The sequence below is a fragment of the Eumetopias jubatus genome, unplaced genomic scaffold, assembly GCF_037043125.1.
Source record: "Eumetopias jubatus isolate StellerSeaLion01/CBP00866 unplaced genomic scaffold, mEumJub1_p1.0 scaffold_11, whole genome shotgun sequence".
Classification (NCBI taxonomy): domain Eukaryota; kingdom Metazoa; phylum Chordata; class Mammalia; order Carnivora; family Otariidae; genus Eumetopias; species Eumetopias jubatus.
This window is the reverse complement of record NW_028274817.1, coordinates 72,702,925-72,709,155: the sequence shown is the minus strand read 5'-3', so window position 1 is coordinate 72,709,155 and position 6,231 is coordinate 72,702,925. Positions and strand designations below refer to the sequence as shown.

Below are 6,231 nucleotides of genomic sequence, written 5' to 3'. Positions count from 1 at the left end.
GGTTGTTTCAACATGTGCAAATCAATCCATGTGATACAATACATTAATAAAAGAAAGAACAAGAACCATATGATCCTCTCAATACATGCAGAAAAAGCATTTGACAAAGTACAGCATTCTTTCTTGATTAAAACTCTTCACATTGTAGGGATAGAGGGTACACACCTCAATATCATAAAAGCCGTCTATGAAAAACCCACAACAAATATCATTCTCAAAGGGGAAAACCTGAGAGCTTTCCCCCTAAGGTCAGGAACATAGCAGGGATGTCCACCCTCACCACTGTTGTTCAACATAGTACTGAAAGTCCTAGCCTCAGCAATCAGAAAACAAAAAGAAATAAAAGGCATCCAAATCAGCAAAGAAGAAGTCAAATTCTCACTCTTCGCAGATGATATGATAGTTTTTGTGGAAAACCCAAAAGACTCCCCCCCAAAACTTCTAGAACTCATACAGGAATTCAGTAAAGTGGCAGGATATAAAATCAATGCACAGAAATCAGTGGCATTCCTGTATACCAACAAGAAGACAGAAGAAAGAGAAATTAAGGCATCAATCCCATTTACAATTGCACCCAAAACCATAAGATACCTAGGAATAAATCTAACCACAGAGGCAAAGGATCTGTACTCAGAAAACTATAAAATACTCATGAAAGAAATTGAAGAAGACACAAAGAAATGGAAAAAGGTTCCATGCTCATGGATTGGAAGAACAAATATTGTGAAGATGTCAATGCTACCTAGAGCAATCTACACATTCAATGCAATACCCATCAAAATACCATCCACTTTTTTCAAAGAAATGGAACTAATAATCCTAAAATATGTATGGAACCAGAAAAGACCCCGAATAGCTAGAGGAATGTTGAAAAAGAAAAGCAAAGCTGGTGGCATCACAATTCCGGACTTCCAGCTCTATTACAAAGCTGTCATCATCAAGACAGTATGGTCCTGGCACAAAAACAGACACATAGATCAATGGAACAGAATAGAGAGCCCAGAAATGGACCCTCAACTCTATGGTCAAATAATCTTCAACAAAGCAGGAAAGAATGTCCAATGGAAAGAAGACATTCTCTTCAACAAATGGTGTTGGGAAAATTGGACAGCCACATGCAGAAGAATGAAACTGGACCATTTCCTTACATCACACACAAAAATAGACTCAAAAAATGGTTGAAAGACTTCAATGTGAGACAGGATTCCATCAAAATCCTAAAGGAGAACACAGGCAGCAACCTCTTTGACCTTAGCCGCAGCAACTTCTTCCTAGAAACATCACCAAAGGCAAGGGAAGCAAGGGCAAAAATGAACTATTGGGATTTCATCAAGATAAAAAGCTTTTGCACAGCAAAATAAACAGTCAACAAAACCAAAAGACAACCAACAGAATGGGAGAAGATATTTGCAAATGAAATATCAGATAAAGGGCTAGTATCCAAAATCTATAAAGAACTTATCAAACTCAACACCCAAAGAACAAATGATCCAATCAAGAAATGAGCAGAAGACATGAAGAGACATTTTTCCAGAGAAGACATCCAAGTGGCCAACAGACACATGAAAAAGTGCTCAACATCACTCAGCATCAGGGAAATCCAAATCAAAACCTCAATGAGATACCACCTCACACCAGTCAGAATGGCTAAAATTAACAAGTCAGGAAATGACAGATACTGGCGGGGATGCGGAGAAAGGGGAACCCTCCTACACTGTTGGTGGGAATGCAAGCTGGTGCAACCACTCTGGAAAACAGTATGGAGGTTCCTCAAAAAGTTGAAAAATAGAGCTACGGTAGAAAAAATACCTACGACCCAGCAATTGCCCTACTGGGTATTTACCCTAAAGATCGAAATGTAAGCATCTGAAGGGGTACATGCCCCCCAATGTTTATAGCAAGAATGTCCACAATAGCCAAACTATGGAAAGACCCAAGATGTCCATCGACAGATGAGTGGATAAAGAAGAGGTGGTATATATATTCAATGAAATATTATGCAGCCATCAAAAGGAATGAGATCTTGCCATTTGCAACGACATGGATGGAACTGGAGGGTGTTATGCTGAGCTAAATAAGTCAATCAGAGAAAGACATGTATCACATGACCTCACTGATATGAGGAATTCTTAATCTCTGGAAACAAACTGAGGTTTGCTGGAGTGGTGGGGGGTGGGAGGGATGCGGTGGCTGGGTGATAGACATTGGGGAGGGGACGTGCTATGGTGAGCGCTGTGAATTGTACAAGACTGTTGAATCACAGATCTGTACCTCTGAAACAAATAATACAATATATGTTATAAGAAACAAAGAAGAAGATAGCAGGAGGAGAAGAATGAAGGGGGGGAATCAGAGGGAGAGATGAACCTGAAAGACAATGGACTCTGAAAAACAGACTGGGGGTTCTAGTGTGGAGGGGGGTGGGAGGATGGGTTAGCCTGGTGATGGGTATTAAAGAGGGCACGTTCTGCATGGAGCACTGGGTGTTATATACAAACAATGAATCATGGAACACTACATCAAAAACAAATGATGTAATGTATGGTGAGTAACATAACAATAAAAAATTAAAAAAAGAATTCCTCATATCAGTGAGGTCATGTGATAAAAAAAGAACTGTTACAATTAGTATTTGAATTTAATAAAGTTTCAGTTTATAAAATAAATATACAAACATCTAATAATGAACTATCAAAAGAGAAATTAATAAAACAATCCCATTTATAATTGCATCAAAAAGAATGAAATACCTAAAAATAAATTCAGCAAAGGTGGTTAAAGACCTGTATATTGAAAACAAGACATAAATGAAAGAAATAAAAGGCACAAATGAATAGGAAGGTATTCCATGCTCAGGGATTGGGAAAATTAACATTGTTACAATTTCCATACCACCAAAAGCAATTAACAGATTCATTGCAATCCTTAACAAAATTTTTTTTTCTAATCTCTCAAAAGAATAAGTTCAGTTTATTTATATAATAAAATACTGATGAAAATAATCTACATCTGCCAACATGGATAAATCTCAAAAACAATGGTGAATTAAAAGTCAGTTGCAAGAAAATATATACAAAATAACATTTATGTAAAATGTTAAAATATAAAGCAATTCTTAACAGTCTATGGATGAACACTACAGCAAGAATACAGTAATATTAAAAGTACAAAGACACCAAATTTGCAATCACCCAATAGAGAGCTTTCTATGGTGATGGAAATGTTTTATAGCTTCATTGACCCCAATATGGTAACCACTAATTAGGGAACTATCCTGAAAGTCCAAGACATAACAATTTGTGATTTTGCTGAGGTATCACTGAACAATGTACATGTAGAACTTGGTATTCAGAGCTTGTCACTTACCTATTCCCTGAGCCTAAGCAACCATTAATTATTTAATAATGATCTCACATTTTATTTGAAATTTTAAATATAACAGTGGTATAAGAGATCCACAAATAACTTAGGGTATACCCTCCTGTGCATGTCAAGGACTTATTTATTCAAATATTATATAAAGAGTTTCAAAAGATCCTTGGACTGTCTTCAAAAAAATCATTCATTCTAGTATTTTCCACTTAAGGGAAAAATAAAGACAACAGAACCTTATAATTAAAACATCTTAATTTGATTTTTCATTTCTAAAATTTTTGTAGAACATACATTCTGAGTAAAATTAAGTGTTTTAGGCAGTTTAAGAAATAGGGCTTATGGGACACCTGTATGGCTCAGTTGTTAAGCATCTCCCTTCTGCTCAGGTCATGATCCCGGGATCCTGGGATCTAGCCCCACACTGGGCTCCCTGCTCCACAGGAAGCCTGCTTCTCCCTCTCCCACTCCCCCTGCTTGTGTTCCCTCTCTCACTGTCTCTCTTTCTGTCAAATAAATAAAATCTTAAAAAAAGAAATAGGGCTTAGGTCCAGTTATTTATATTTAAAAGAAAAAATAAACCAAATTTATTAATGGTATGGAAAAAAGCATCACATTTGAAGTATAGGTGTAGTAGGATGAATTTAAACAGCATCCAACAAACACTTCACTGTATTTGCTTCGTTTTTTTGTTTTTTTTTTTTTTTGAACTGCGTCTGGAATCTTTTTTCTATTTGAAAATTGGAGAATTCAAGAAACACAAATATGTAAAATGATATCCTCTTCTCAGTTTTGAAGCGAGTGTGTTCCTTGTAATTCATACTGACTGCACACCTGCGCTTAGGCAGACACACTGCTGGGTTTTCTTTCTTTTATGGAGAATGAGAAAGTTTACTGATTTTCACTACAAGATACAAGGGGACATTGGTGATATCCTTCAGGCTAAAATGAAGTAAGCAGTGAGTTTTAGGTAGTGCACTGATAGGAGTTTTTGTAAGCTTAGAATCTTCCATCTCTGTTTCATCTCCATATTTTAGTGCTCTTTTAGGTTGAGACCTGGTGACTGGGCTCCTATCTGATTCACTGGAGAGATCTTGACTCTATTTGCAAGTGGGCAAATAGAGGTCATCAGAATCATCTCCTGAACTATTTGATTCACAGATGCTCACTTCAAATTCATTGTTGTTTTCTTCTCTGTTAGAATCATTGCTCATTTTTTGTCGGAAAGGAGTGAGATGAATAGCCTCTTCCAAATTAAGATTGTAAACATCACTGGAAGTGACAGATTCATCCAACTTTTTTTTTCTTTTGGAAACAGTTTTTTTTTTAATTTTCACTTTTGCTCCTTTCATACTTTGATAAAGATTTTGATTTTCTCCTGTTAGCTTTTCTTTTCTCCTTTTCTTCCTTGTGTACCTCTATGCTTACTTTTAGTTTGTTCAAGTTTATATTCTAAAATGTTTTCTTTTGTTTTAGTAGGTCTTCCTGGGTCAATCAACTTTGGTGATAAGTTAATTTGACCCTTATTTCATTAACAAACACTCTGTTCTACGTTTTCAGGGTCTACACATCTAATTCTTTTGGATTCAAAGGGCTGCACTGAGAAATGACTGATTTCAAAATCATCCAAGGTATTGAACTGACATAGATTGTTAAAATGTTTCTTTAAACTTCAATGGACAGATACAGTTGTAGGTAAGACATTATCAACAGATTTATCTTTATCTGAATCCAAATCAAATCCCAGTCTATCTTGAGAAATAGGTATTTGCTCTTCTATTTGGAATGATTCTCTTTGTCCCAGAAGGTGAGCTTCCTGAAGAGGAGCTTGTGGTATATCCTTCACAAATAAATCCCCAGAGTTGTTGTCACTATTGGAGTTCACTCCAGAGGGACATATTTCCTGGTTCTGAGAAGTTTCTTCTGTTTGTTGTGAAGTCGGTTTTTCTTTCAATGTGTATAGCTGACACGTGAGGTAGTAACATTCTTTTCTCAGTTGGAGGATGATATCTTGGGCTTTTCTCACTTTGGGTTTTTCATTTTCCAAAGCTAAAACTAACATTCTGTTTTTATCATGGTAGTTTTTCAGCAGTATAGAAGTGTTGGAGATTATTTGGCATGGTGCACTTATAAAAGACTTCTGTTTGCCAGTCTCTGCCAAATCTTTATTCCTTTTCTCTTTCATCCATTTCTTTGTGTCTTCAAGATTGTCTTGAAAGGACTTTTTAAGGCACCTTTCCTTGGCCACCACTTCTGCCACAGCTGTCACCCTCCTTCTTACATTCCAAGGTTCCGTGAGGCTCTCCAGCTGGTGTATCCCACGCTTTGGACCCTCTGGGTCTAGGTTCCATCTACTGTCCCCTATCAAAAATTCAATGGCATTTTTCACAGAAATAGCAGACAGTCTTAAAATTTGTACATATCTGCTAAACATCATGAATACCCAAAACAATGTTGAGAAAGAAGAACAAAGCTGGAGGCATCACATTCTTTATTTATAAGTGTATTACAGGGTATAGTAACTAAAACAGTATGATATTGTCAAGAAACAGACACACAAATCAATGGAACCAAATAGAAAGCTCACAAATAAACCCACCTGAATTTTTTTTAAGATTTTATTTTTATTTATTTGACAGAGAGAGACAGGCAGAGAGGGAACACAAGCAGGGGGAGCAGGAGAGGGAGAAGCAGGCTTCTCGCAGAGCGGGGAGCCTGATGCGGGGCTCGATCCCAGGACCCTGGGATCATGACCTGAGCTGAAGGCAGATGCTTAACGACTGAGCCACCCCGGCGCCCCTACCCACCTGAATTTTATGACAAAGAATCTATGTATGTACAATGGGGAAAGTATAATCT

The 6,231-nt window shown here is 37.0% G+C and overlaps 1 pseudogene; it reads right to left on the bottom strand.

Moving 5' to 3' along the window:
• Window positions 1-4,039: 4,039 nt before the first annotated feature.
• LOC114226488 (shugoshin 1-like) lies at window positions 4,040-5,806 on the bottom strand (annotated as a pseudogene).
• Window positions 5,807-6,231: the final 425 nt, after the last annotated feature.